Here is a 15,765-nt window from a genome sequence, read left to right as displayed (position 1 = left end):
CCAACACTTGATCATCGTCCATCGAACCTGGCCACCCAATACAAACATCCGTGAAAACTCCCCTAGGATCGACCACACCTTGTACGGTTATCGAGTACGAGGTTTTCTGGTTCCGTTCGGTATGTCTCTTATTGAAGTACGCCGCCACGCTTATTTTCGGTGCTATAATCGGGATATGAGTCGTATACATTGATCCGACCACGTTTGGTATCCCCGAAACGCCCTCGAACTCTTCTTTTATTTTCCGCAACGAATCCTCGTCCGGCCACTGTAAATATTTCGGCATCAAAACACTGCGAATTGCCGAACAGACTTCGAGGACCAATTTATGACATGTCGATATACCTAAACCGAACCGTTTCGAAACGAGCCGTAACGGTTCACCCGTGGCTAACCGCCAAATGCAAACCGCCACTCTTTGCTTAACGGGGATCGCGTTCCTTAGAGTGGTGTCTTCTTTGGCGATAACGGAGTTGAGCTCTTCGCAAATGATATCGAACGTTGACTTGCTCATCCTAAACGCCTTCTTGAATTCCTCTTCCGGGTAATCGGGTTGGTTACACTCGTCCCACCAAGCATTCGATCTGTCCTTCACCCATAACCGCCTCTGCTGACCCGACCCGGATTGTTTGTTATGGTTGTTGGGTGATTGGTTTTCCATGTGGTTAACGGAAACGGCAGCGACTGAGGCCGCCATGGTGCGGGACTTCTTCCTCATTATACGATCGGTTTCATCGATTTCGGAGCAGTAATCTTGGAGGTTGGAGTAAAATTCGAACATGGTTCGAGTTTTTCTCTTGTGAGTTGACTCCAAAATCGATTTCTCTTCATCGGATGCTTCGTTTTGCTCTTCAAGGTCTCGCTTTTCTTGCTCTTCAAGCAACAGTAACGAAGTGATAATACCATTCAAATCTTTCTTCTTGGTTTCATGATCACTGGAACAGCTATCGTCTTCGTCATCGTAACCATCTTCGTCGGAAATCTCCTTTCGTCGCCGCTTGTAATTGTCGCCGTTATTCATTTTGGAGGAAAGAGTGAAGAAGATAAAATCGTTCTTTGGGTTTTCAGAGCAGAGAGTTTCATCCAGGACGAAGAAAAGAAACAAAAAAGAGCCGAAATTGGAAAGAAATTGTTAAAAATTGGGTTTTTTTTTTTTTTTTGGAGGGTCGAAAAGTGTAAGAAAAATGGTGTGAAAAGGTGAAGTGTGAACGCAAAGAGTTTCAAATTGACATTAGAATTTATAAATGTTTGTCGCATTACATACGTAAGACAATGCGACTGTAAGGTGGCAATCTATCAACATCAATAAGCCTTATCTTTATACGTCATTTTTTTAAATCATTGAATTCAATTATATATTTTATCTACACGGCTTCAACATCAAGTGGCATCCATGCGAAGTTGTGAATGAAATTACACTTTAAATATTTAAATTTTTTTGGTAAAAAGATATTGATAAATTGTTTCATTTTTTAAATTAAAATAAAATAAATTATATTTGATAATTTAAAATAAATAATTATAGATTATGTATTTGAGATTACCTAATAAGTAATAACTTAAGATTTAAATTTAAAATTTTTTTATTGAAAAAGATAAATTTTAATTAATATAAAATATAAAATCACATATGAAATAGATAATAGTAAAAAAAAATATAATAATATTAAAAATAGTATCTATTCCTAAAGATAGAGGCAAATCCATAAGTATAGATAAGATGTTTATGAATATTTTTAAAAATTGGTAAACAAAAATTAAAAAAATGTTTTTGTACATCTTTAAAATTCTCTTTATTTTTTTTATTGATGATAAATCAATAATTCGTAAATAATTTTTTAAATATATTATAAATAAATAATATTAAAATTTATTTCAGATCCGTCATTAAGTAAAAATTAATTAAATTGATAATGAAAAATATTATATATCTTAGCTAAATTTATTTTTAAAATAAAATCTTAAACTTATCATATTTATGTTAAATATGTATTTTTAAATAAAATTTAAAATATTTTTATTCTATAATAAGTTTTAAAAATGACCGAAAAAGTATCACACTTAACGTAATATAGATACATGATAAAAAAGAATAAAACTAAAATTTTGAAACCTATTATTGTATTTCAAAACCTTGTTGACATAAAAAAAAAAACCTTTTAACTAAACCCCATGTCTTTGGAAAAAAAAAAACATGGGAAAAAAGTAGGATTAAATTTGAAAATCTCAACTTCATTAATTAGAATTCTACATTTATAAAAATTGGGGTTAGTTGGATTCATGTATTGAAATAATAAGATATTTATGGATATTTAAAAATTAAAAAATAAGAGATTTGAAGAAAATATTTATCAAATAATTTTTACATATTATAAATAATACTTGAAAAAAAATTTAAATCCATGGCTGTGGCTAACATGGTTTTGCATAAAAATGTAAAAGTTCAGATAACGAGTTGAATCAATTGAATAAGATTTGATTTGATTTTTTTAGATAATGTAAAATATTATAAATTTTTAAAATTTAAATTGAATTTAAATTAATTTTTTAAAATTAGTACAATTTAAATTAAATTTTATTGATTTAGTTTGGTTCATCAATTTTTAAAATTTATTTTTTATTTTTTATAGTTATTTTAATATAATTTTTAATATATTTAAATAAATTTAAATATAAAATAATTATTTATTTTATAAAAATTATATATAATTTAATAAAAATATATAATTTGATTTGATTTGATTTTAATTTTTAATTTAAAATTTAATATTAATTAAATAAAAAAATTTAAATCAAACTGAATATTATGATTTTAAATTGATTTTTTATTTGTTTTAGCCACTGATCAAGGCTAACCGGGAATACAGGTACAAAACAACAATAAAAAAAGAAAAAATAACATGTGCAAGTGTGAACGCGACCTTTGGTATTTCTACTGTTTAGATGGAGATGGCGGTGGTTGGCGTGGGACGGTGACCTTGTATTACGTGGATTTTTTTTTTTTCTAATTCTTTTGTTGGTTTGGTGGAGCAATTTCAGCTCCCCTTTGACCAACTTGCTAAACAGATTAATGGAAGTAGAGCATAATACAGGCTAAATTTTTTGAAATTATTTTTTTTTCAAATACAACCAAATTGCTTATCAAAATTATCAAATGAGCATTAATTTAAATAGTATTGGACAGATTCTTAAAAATTACAATTTCAATGAACTCATATTCTATTTAATTAATTAGTCCAATTATGATGATATTTAATAAATTTAAATTTTAAATTTATTATTTATTTTTTTATTTCAAAATGGTATCCACTTTTTTATTAAAAAAATTATAAATTTGTTAAGATTAATAAAGAACTTGTCCTTTTCATAACATTAGGTATATAACGCGAATATTACCATAAACAAGAAAAGGCTAGCTGTCCAAGCCATCAATCAACGCCTAAAGGAAAACAAGAGCTTTTTCGGCAAACCATCGAGTATCGTTTAATTCGAGAGAATTTAAATATTTTTTAAAATTTTATTATTAAATATTTAATTTTAATATTTGATTTAAAATCACTTAATTTTAAAAAAAATCTTACATATTTTTAATAATATTCAAAATTTCGAAATTAAAAATTATCTTTTTTTGTAGTATTTTAAGATTTTAGAAGAGACAATAACATTATTTTTTAAATTTGATCTAAATAAAAATACTTAAAATAGTTGTTATCATTTTGAATAGGGTTACTCAAAATATTTTTGATCAAAAAGATCTTTAATAATTCCCTTATAAATTTTTATAATGTGACTCAAAATATTTTTTATAAAAAAAAAAAGCTTTGAATAATAAAAAAAAATTAATTGAGTTATTAAAATCGTTTTTGTCCCCTCATAAAATTTTATAACGTGATTACTCAAAATATTTTTCACAAAAAAACATATTGAATAATCCAAAAAATTTTTTTTTAAAAGAGTTATTGAAAACGTTTCTGACAAAAAATGCTTTCAAAATTTTTTTTATAAATTTTTATGAGGTGATTACTTAAGGCGTTTTTGATAAAAAAAAATGCTTTGAATAATCTCAAAAAAAATTTTAATACAGTATTGAAGACATTTTGATAAAAAATACCATCAATAATCCATTAATTTTTTTTTCGAGATTATTCAAAATGTTTTTTAGTGAAAATAATCTTAAGTAATCACGTCATAAAATTTTATGAGGGAATTATAGAAAGTATTTTTTGTCAGAAACACCTTCAATAATCATATTTAAAATTTTTTTATTCGAGACATTTTTGACTAAAAATACCTTTAAAAATAATCATGTCATAAAATTTTATGAAGGAATTATTAAAAATGTTTTTGATAAAAAATACTTTAAATAATCTATTATAAAAAATTAAAAAAGATTACTCAAGATTTTGACAAAAAATATTTTTAATAATCTTCTCATAAAAATAAAAAATTATAACTATTATTTCAATGAAATTATAATAATTATTTAAGATTTAACATATGTAGATTTTTTTCAATCAAACAAGTTAATCTAAAAATGAGATACTTTAAAAATAAAAAAATTTCAAATATTATATTTTTCTGAAAATTACACTTTTCTCTTATATCTATAATTTTTCAACCCAAACGCTTCCTAAAAAGTATCATCGAATCAAGCAATGGTCCAATGAAGCAAGCTGCTCTTTGTCATCCCACCAAGAGCCGAAGCAGGCGCAGCGCAGCCCATTCAGGCTTGGTCAATGATAAATGAAAAATTATATTCTTGAAATGAACTAGTAAATAAGAATTAGGAATTAATGATATCCCCAAAATTCGAAGAAAAAATTGCTTAACAAAGTTTTTTCTAACATTGATTAAACGAATAAGGTTACATACTAGTGTATTTATGTAATAAAAAGAAAAGGTATGAAAATGGTTGTGAAATTTGCGGCCCACAAATCGGTGCCTTGAGTGATGGGAGAGTGACGCTGCTTCAATCATCCAAAAAATATGCTTTTTTAGAGTTAGAGATGCTTGCGTGCTGACATTTGAGTTTGACATTGATAGATCTTGGAATGAATTTCAGAACAAGATTTGGATGGGAATTTACGTTACAATTTGTGGAAATTTATGCCTTTCTGTCCACCTGCTTTTCATTTTATCTCGCCTTTTTTTTCTTTGCTTTTGCCAAGATCATGTTTTTACAAATATTACGGCTCAAAGGTGATCTACTTTTTAGTATTAGACTGTTTATAGACACCTTAAAAAAATTAAAAATAAAAAAAAAATTATAGAATATTTTTTAATAATTTTAAAATTTTTATGGATATTTTAAAATTTTAAAATTTTAAATTTTTTTCTAAATATCTTTAAAATTTTTTCTTAAATACTTTTTTGTCAGTAATTAATAAATTTATCATATATATATATATTATAGATGATATCCTTAAAAAATTTTTAAATACACCAAGTGATAAAAATGAAAAAGAATTGAGAAGAATCTTTAATTCTTTTCCTATAAATAAAAGCTATTAAAGGAAATTAGGTTTTTAGTGACTTATTTTTTATGTTTAGCGATATTTATAAACTTTATTAAAAGATTAACTGTATTTGTCAAAAATATCGCTAAGAATATTGACTATACCTACTTCGAAAAAAATAATGGTGTTTTTAAAAAAAATCGTTAAATTTAAATGCTGAATTTAACGATATTTTTATCATAAAATACCGTTAAATTTAGTGGCGTTTGTTCTTAAAAATATTGTTAAATGCTAAATTTAGCAATATTTATAATAAAAAATATTACTAAATTTAGTAGCATTTATAATAGAAAGCACTGCTATATTTTTGCATGTAACAGCATTTTTAAGTATAAACGTCGCTAAATTAACAAAATTTATTTTTAAAATTTATTTTAATATTGATTATTATCATTAAATAAAAAATATTAAAAGAAATAAAATCAAACTTAAATTCATAAATTGAATATTATAAATACATAATTTGTTCCAATATGGATGGAACACAAAGTTTAATACATGCAATAACATTCAAAATGTATCAAAAATCTAAAATGTGTGGAATTGATGATTGCATAGATTTGGAATACTATCATTTGATGAAAGATTTTTCTTACCTTGGTTACTAGCATGCTCAAAAACTTACTGGATAAGGTAATATAAGTTTTAACACTTAATAATAAGTTATTTTTATATTAAAAAAATATAAATAGTTACTAAATATAATATTTGAGTTGGTGGACCACATAGATTAGTTCTTGAAAATTATTGTTGCACAAAATTCATAAGCGTCTCGAATCAATCATGTAATTGCTGAAATCTTGCATGCTCTTGGTCCATTCTAACACGTTTATCTTCAATTTTAGCACGCTTCTGTTCAATTCTAGCACGTTCCTATTCTTTTTCTGCTTTCATTTGCTCAAAACATTATTGTATAATTTGCAATCTCTCTCTCAATATCGAGATATCTCGTGAAGACTGACATGTTGATAATATAAATTGCTGAGAGCTATATCCATAGTTACTAGATGGTGTTAGACCTAATCTAAGGCCTAAAACCTGTTCATGTATTTCTTTTCTAGCAACTTATGTGAAAATATGATTTTTCAATTCTTGCATATTAACAGAACCATTAGATGTTACTTCAATCTCAATGGTCATTTTCTCTTTCGTTTTCTCCTATAAATTAATCAGATAAAACTATCAATTTTAATAATTAATTCATATATATTTAAAATAGTAAAATTTACTTTCTCTATAAAATGAATCCAACAAATTACCATAATTTTTTATGTTTTGATATTTAGGTAAGATCTGACTTTTTTGTGTGTGTTAATTGAAAAAGTTTCACATGTCCAATTTTTTCACCCATCTCAATGTCCTACATAAAAGGAAACATTTCTTTCATAAACTCCAATAATAAAGTCAAAAAATTTCTCGTCCATCCAATAAGCATTGTCAAGTGAAAAAGACGCACATAGAAAAATAACCTTGAATGCTTAGATTTTTCATAAAGTTCTCCATTCATATCCTCAAGCAACCTATAAAATTTTGATGCTTTTCCATTAGGATGTTGGTCACCTACACAATCCCATGTTCACTAAATTCATTCATTTTAATATTTAACTCATTAAATCCATCATTTTGGGGAGACAAATTATGGAAATGTTGGTTATGAATGTTAAAAGTATTTCGCAGCATGCCTTCAATGTCATCTTGTATAATAGAATCATGTTGGTGTTGGAGAGCTCTTGAAGTTGAAAGAACTCTAGTCGATAATGTTGATGGTACAGACTTTCCATGAAAATATCAATTAACATATCCCGATACAAATTCAATATAAATTAAATGTTTCAAAACAACTTCACGTATTTGCCAATCAATATTAGCACTTCTTAAACATGGGCATAAAATCATATTATCTTCACTTGCATTTTCAAATGCAAAATGAAGAAAAATTTTCACTCCATCTCGATATTTTTGACTTAATATTAATTTTTACATCCAACTTTTATTCATTTAGTACTTGCTTTATTATCATACCAAAATTATAATTTAATTAGATGAAAATGAACTGTAACATACTTAATTGTACTAAGTATTAAATAAAAAAATAATAACAAGACGATATCAGAGATAACCTATTACAATGCAAAAAAAAAAAAACCTATTACGTATCATGCATTGATATCATGTTTTTAAAACAATGTAAAAATGGAACAGAGATAACATTAGTAAAAAATTTATACAAATTTTAATCGAATATTTACACACCTAGAAACTTACAGTGTAATAGAGGAAGATTAAGTATATGGGAAATATTTTACCTTGTAGTATTCACAAATGACTATAGATATCTTTTTTTGATTCTCTATCTTCTATTGTTGATGGTTTTCATGCATAATGAATCATTTCAAGCAAGGTTAAGTCATTTTATTAAACATCATAATCTAAAAAATGCAAAGTACTTTACAAGAACCCTGCAAAGTTCTACCTATTTCCTTTTGAATTGAAAATGTAAAGTTTAGGTATATGACTTACACCAGATGAAAATAGCAAACATTGGAATGGTTTGGAAATTGAAGGAAACTACTAAATAATCTAATTGAATATGGTAACACATAACATTAACATGAAATAAAAAAGACAAGCACATGCACACCACCAAACATGCATGTGCATGGTAGTCACTGTACATGTCTGCTTGTAAACACGATTGCTAGTTTTGGTAATCGGTGGCACTGGCTACACAAGAAAAAAGAAATCCTATATCAATAACTTTAGTAAAAGAATAAGCTTCTGCCGAGAAACAACAGCAATGACAAATAGACAATGCATAGAACTCGTAAACTGCAAACAACATAAACACCTTTTTGTCCTTTAACGAGGGATAAAGCTTAAAAGGACTCAACAATGTCCTTTATATGAACATTTTGTCAATCAATGAACCATAACTCCTGGTAAATATCTAATACATGTTCTAGTTTATATAACTCAATAACAATCTCATTACATTACTAGCAAATACAAACAAAAAAATAGTAAAAAAAACAAAATTGAGTTTAAAATACTTGTACATTGTAATTTGTAAAAAAGTGATATGGATCTAAAAAAAGTTTCCACGGAAGCTTATTTAATACTCAAATTACATTTAAAATATAATAGACTATTTTAGAATGGTTTCCTAAAAATATCTTGAATGAATCAACAAATTCATGTTAACAAATAACATTTTTTTAGTAATTTCAAAAATATTCTATTGAAAAAAAAAAAGCTAAACTTAAAATTTTATTCATGTTTGTAACTAAATTCAACGTTCAATTTCAAGTTTTTCAGATAAAAATCTTATTTTTTCACTTTTTATTCTATCTTGAATTTTCTTACCAATCAAACAAAACCAAACTCATAACTGCAATAACGAAATAAATTGGTAAAAAAAGAAAAAAATGGCAAAATACTAAAAATTACCAATATTGAAATAAAGCTTACTAATAGAACTTGAACATTGGCAGAAATACAACAAATCAGATAAAAAATTTAGGGACTTGACCCAACAAATCAGACAAAAAGTTTAGGGATTTAACCCAAAATACAAGAAAACTAACTTGAAATTTATAAAAACGAAAGGAAAGAAGATGAAAATTGATCACAAAATGACTAAAATTTAGGCAAAAAATGAGAAGAAAGAGACCCAAAATAAGCAAAAATGAAAGAAATGAGTAGGAAAAAGAAAAACAAAAAGGGGGTTTTGCGGGTTTGAAATTTAAGAAAAATTTAGTAGCATTTTCTTATAGAAATACCTTCAATGATCCCATCCTATTTTTTTAGGGATTATTCAAGGCATTTTTGGTAAGAAAATGCCTTAAATAACCTCATTCAATTTTTTGTAAGGGATTATTCAAAGTATTTTCTCACCAAAAATGCCTTAAATAATCCTTTAATAAAAATTAAAGGGGATTATTCAAGGCATTTTTGACCAGAAACATCTTGAATAACCCCATTCAATTTTTTGTAAAGGATTATTCAAGGCATTTCTGGCCAAAATGCCTTGAATAATCTCTTTCAATTTTTATTAAAGGCATTTCTAGACAAAAATACCTTGAATAATCCTCAAAAAAATTAGAGGGGATTACTAAAAGTGTTTTTGACTAAAAACACCTTAAATAACTCCATTTAATTTTTTTAAGAGATTATTTAAGGTATTTTCTGATAAAAAATGCCTTGAATAATCTCTAAAAAAATGAAATGAGATTATTGAAGGCGTTTTTAACAGAAAATACCTTGAATAATCTCCTCCCATAGGGAATTATTCTTAATTTAAAAAAGTCTTTTCAATTATAAAAATATTGGAGTAGCTTAGTTAGTTAAAGCATACGGCTGTTAATCATAAAATTATAGGTTTGATCTTTTTTTTTTAGTATTTTTTGGGTTTTTCAAGGGATTGCAGGCTTTTTTGTCCAATAATGCCTTAAATAAGGGATTATTTAAGGTATTTTTGGACAACAAACACTTTAAATAATCTTTTAAAAAATCTTGTGATTGTTAACAATAAGGTTATAGGTTCGATCATTTCCTCTAATATTTTTTAGATTTTTCAAGGGATTATTTAAGGTATTTTTTTTTTAAAAAGCCTTAAATAATCCCTTAAAAAACTCAAAAAATACTAGAGGAAGGGATCAAACCTACGATCTTATTATTAACAGTTTTATGCTTTAATCGACTGAGCTACTCTAGTATTTTTGTAATTAAAGGGTATTATTTAAACTAAGAATAATCCCTTCTCATTTTTTAGGGATTATTCAAGGTATTTTTTATCAGAAAACGCCTTGAATAATCTTTTACAAAAAATTAAATGGGGTTATTCAAGGCATTTCTAGCAAAAAATGCATTTAATTTCCTTCATTTTTTTAAAAATTATTCAAGATGTTTTTGCCCAAAAACAATTTTAATAAAAATTGAAAGGGATTATTCAAATTATTTTTGGCTAGAAACACCTTCAATAACCCCATTCAATTTTTTGTAAAAGATTATTGAAGGCATTTTTCATGCCAAATGCTATATATAAACTAAATTTTTTACCAGTAGAAACCTACAACTAACTTGCATTCATTTCCAAACATGCTTTTCATAATGGTAATGGTTATTTCATAATTTTTTAGTTAGGTTAAATTTGAAAATAACGCTACTCTTTTTTTTTAGAATCTTAGAATACCATAGGGAGATGTGGGTTTTTAATTTCGAGACTTTGGATACTGTTAGGAATCTATCAATTTTTTTCGAATTCAGATTATCCTAAATCAAATATTAGAATCAAATACCCAACAGTAAGATTATGAGGGAAAATGTTTGAATTCCTCCAAACCAAACGCCTCTTGAGTTTTTTTTTTTTTTAATTTATAGATTTGTATTTAGTAGTGTTTACGTAAACATTGCAAAATTTATAAAAGTCAATGTATATAGCAGTGTTTAAATCAATAAGCACCATAAAAATTATATTTTTAGTGACGTTTTTAAATCCAAACGTCGTTATATAAGAATTTAGTAGCATTTTATAAAAAAACATCACTAACCTTATGAAAACATAAAATTTTGTAGCATTTATTTAAAAATGCTACTAAAAAAACAGTTACTAAATCTCCATTTTCATGTAGTGAGCATAAGCTTGGAATAAAGGGTAAGGGTGAGAAAAAATTAAAAAAATTAAAAATCAATTGAAAATTTAATGCTTGGTTTAGTTTGGATCGATTTGTTTGATTGATTTGGATTAAGTTTAGATATTAAATGTATATATTAAATTTGGATCAAATTTCAGATTGAGTAGTGAAAAATTGAAAAAAAAAAGATTGAATCGAATTATATATTTTATTAGTTTTTGTATATATTTTAAATTTTTATAAAATAAAAACAATTATTTTATATCTAAATCTATTTAAATATATTAAAAATATACTAAAATAACATATAAAAATAAAAAATTTACATTTAAAAAATCGATGAACCAAACTAGATTGATAAAATTTGATTCGATTGTATTGGTTTAAAAAAATCAATTGAATTTGAATCAGATTTTAAAAATTCTTAATATTGCATTATTCAAAAAATTGAATCGAATTCAATCCAATTTTTTATCAAATTAAACTAATTCATAATATCACATTATAAAAATACTATAAATCGAATCCAAATCATGAGAGCAATACAGGAAATCAAAATGTAGTAGCAAAAACTAGTATAGCCAAAATCTGAATGGCATATATATAATCAACCATGTGTTTTTTTTTTTCAATGCAAAAAGCTATGATTATTATTGAATTCATGTTACAAATTAACATGTCTTTACTTATAAAGATTGTATTGTTCTTCCAAAGCTACTATCTACATACCCTATATAAAAAGAATCCTTAAGGGGTTCTAAAGATGCCACCTATCTTTTTTTTTTTCTTTTGATTGTTGTATCTTTGACTCTAGTAGAAGGTAAAATAGTTTTTTAGACACATGTTGCTTTTTGTTGTTTTTGTTTTTGATAGGTGTTTATGTTCTCTATTTTTAAAACTTCTCTTTGTTGTGTGTGTTTGTGTTTGTAGCAAACTTATATTAGCATGTAAAGTACCTTTTTTTTTTCTATGAGTTTTTGCTTTCTTTTTTCTTTGGTTTTTATTTTTTTTAGAGTTATTTTTTGGTATGATTTTTCTCTCTTTAATTCTGTCATTAAATGTGGGTTTTTGTTTTCTTTTGGTTTCATTGTCACTATTTTCGTTTTATATATTGTAATTTTTTTTAACGGAGTTTCATTGTTGAATGAGTTTTTGGGTTTTGTGGTTGGAAGTTTTACATGTTGTTATGGATGTGTTTTTTTACAAGATTTTATTTTTACATGTTGTCATTTTGGATGAAAATGAGTTTTTGTTGTTTTTATTAATTCTATTTTTTAGTTTAGACCTTTTTTTTATGAATTTAAACAGCTGAGAAACTGATTGTTGGGTTCTGATGCTATTAGGAGTTGTTCAGAGTTATTGTAGAAAGTATACTAGTTTGATATGTTTTTTTTATGTAATGTTGTTAAGCATTGTGGGTGTATTTAAAATTTTTAATTTATTGTCTTTTTGTAATATGATTTATGTGTATGGTTAATGGAGAATAGTTGTTTATAATAAAAAAAATCAAGTTCAAGAAGTTGACGATGGTTTAGGAAATGTGTTGCATTCATAGAATTAGTATACTGATACATATTAAAATACTTATGAGTAATAGGTTCGTATTTCATGGATTTACAAGATTTATGCCTGTCAATTATAGAATTGCAAGAATATGAAATTAGAAAAGAGAATTGAAGGCTCATGTCTAAGTTCTAATTTCTCTTCTGTGGATTTACAAGACATTCCTTTGCTCGATGACAATGTTTCAAATAAATATTAAGATGGTGACCTATTTTTTTTCCTTGTTGATTGCTTTTAATGAAATATGTGATGTTGCATTAAGTTACTTAAGGATGTATGCATGTAATCTAGGTACACTTTGGGCTAAACACGATTATTTTTTCAAAAAATTACAACTGCAAAGTTAATACTTAAAACTAGAATAGATGTGTTTATAAAAGAGGTGGCCAGGGTTTTTTAGAAATTATGAAATCCATATTGTATATGTCTTGTAACATTCTTTGATAAGAAAAGAGAGTTTGTTCTAGAATTTTGTTAAAAGTTTTGAACAATGTTTTCATTGTTGCTAGAAACATTAGCATTATGTATTTGTTGTTTTATGATATTTGTGATATGAAATGTGTATTTCCTTTTTTTTACAGTGTTTTAGTTAGATAATTTGGTAATAAACTGCCATCCCATTTTGAGATAACTTGGTCTAACAAATAATTTGCTAAGAAAGTGACAGCCTATTGTGAGATAGCTTGATCAGAACATAGGAGAGTTGATACTTTCCTGCAATAGTACCTTTATTATATGATTATGTTGAAAAGAGAAATGATTATATTACCTTTGAGTAAAAGAGATATTTCAAATTGTTAGTCATTTTGTACTAAAAAAAATCATATATATATTTACCTTTGCCACTCCTATATGAGACATTTCATCATTTGTTTTCTTCATCAGTTTATTAAGAGAGATTTTTCAAGTTGCAGATGCATGTTATTGCCATGTTTTTTTTGAAAAGTGGGATTTTGAGTTAGCAAATTTGCAACAAGCTTTTTAAGGTTTTGATTTATTTCACAGTAATGTTTTAAGTTTTTAGGATTTCCTAAAAAAAAATATACTTTTGGGCAACCTTGAGTTTTGTTGGGTCTGGCATGTTTGGATGATGCTTAATGCTTAAAGGTCTTCAAGGAACCATTGCAATCTCCTTGTAGTTCTTTGTGGTGGTAAAATTTCTAATAATAAACAAAAATAGCCAGTTTTTTATGATAAGCCCATATACCCATTTTCAAAGCTTGTTTCTTTAAGATGCCTCGAGGTATATGAATTATCTTAATAGCTTTACATTTTTAAAATTTTGACATTTTAGCATAAAGTTATTACAAAGTTGTGACATTTTCATGTATGTGAGTACAGGTTCAGCTTCTAAACAACCCTAATGTTGATGAGTTTCGACAAGTTCTTGAATCTCTAAAGCCAAAAATTATTTACTTACAAAGAGTGCTAAGTGCAAATAGTGAAGAAATAGGCTTTTTGGTTTGGGGAGATGTTGACTTGTCCACTCTAAAAAGCTTATATGGACTTTTTGGTTCCATATTGCCCACCACTGTTAATGATGCATGATTTTGTTATCATAATTGTTGCATAGAGTTTATTATTTGATCTCATTCTCCCTGAAATTTTATGATAAGGTGCTAAAGATACAGGATAAGATTGAGTTTTGTATACTTTTTTTTAATCTTTTCCCTTATAAGTTCTTTTTACATTCATTGTTTCCTTTTGTTTTGTGACTTCTTTTACATGTTTTACAAGTTTTAGTGCTTATTTAAAGTTCATTAATCATTATATATGTTGAATTAATCTATTTTCAAATGTTTGTGTTGGTCTATTTAGAGAAATTCAGTGGTGATAAATTGGCAGAAACACTTCACTCCAAGGTAAATTTATTGATCATGGTTATTGGCAAATGATTAAAAATTCATTCTTTATGTTTTATAAAAAGTTATTGATATTAATTTCTCTTCGGTAGGGAGTCCTTTATGTTATATATTGGAAAAATATATTCTCGTGTTATACAACTTGCCATTTTTGTTAAGCACTATTATCAATGACACAAAGGTATGATTTTTTATTTTTGCTTATTATATAGATAAAACATTGTCATAACATATAGATTATGATTTTATATTTATGCTTATTATATAGATAAAATATTGTCATAACGTATAGATTAATGGACTTATAACTAGACATTGACTTAAGAAATCACTATTTATCTTTTTTGTTTAGGTGTGATTAGTCACTTAATAAACCTGCCTCACTTTAAAGAGAAGTCTTAAACTTAATTCAGATATCTTTAAAAGGTAGATTCAATGTGTACGAACTAGAACTAAGTCTAAGAGTATGGTTATATGTGAGAAATGTTATAGCACTCTCCCAACGCCCATCAAAGGATGATACTAGCTTGATTTCATATTATCCATTAAGCTTTAAAAAATATTACTAGATTGTTAATTATTGAAAATTATTCTTAATTGTCTCCAATACTTTTGGTAGAAAATTAAGAGAATTTTCTCACCTCAAGAGTATACAATAAAGCTACTGTTTCTTTCGTAGAGGTTCCGTTGTCAGATTATTTAATATTTATTTAAAAAGTTTTAATTCCAAAGAAAATAATGATGCTTCAACTTTTTCCTAAAAATTATTTTTTTTTCATTTTATGTTAAAAAAAGATACTTTATTTAAGGAAAAATTGATATTTTCAACTTTTTCCTCAAACATTTTTTGAAATATTTTTATTTAAGAAAATTGATACTTCAACTTTTCCTTAAACATTTTTTTGAAAATTTTTTTATTTAAAGAAAATTAATACTTTAACTTTTCCTTAAAAATTTTTTTAGAAATATATTTTATTTAGAAAAATTGATACTTCAACTTTTTATTAAAATATATATTTTTTGAAATAAATTTTTTATTTGAGAAAAATTGATATTTCAACTTTTTCTCAAAATATTTTTTGAAATATATATTTTTTTATATTTTTTTGTTTAAGGGAAGAATTGGTTTTCATTTTTAGAAATATTTTTATTTATTTTTTCTAAAAAAAATGCACTAAAAAAAAAGAAATA

The sequence above is a fragment of the Durio zibethinus genome, chromosome 13 (assembly GCF_047325235.1).
Source record: "Durio zibethinus cultivar Kanyao isolate XHJ-2024 chromosome 13, ASM4732523v1, whole genome shotgun sequence".
NCBI classification, from domain to species: domain Eukaryota; kingdom Viridiplantae; phylum Streptophyta; class Magnoliopsida; order Malvales; family Malvaceae; genus Durio; species Durio zibethinus.
The sequence above is the reverse complement of the archived record's forward strand: the minus strand, read 5'-3'. Positions refer to the sequence as shown.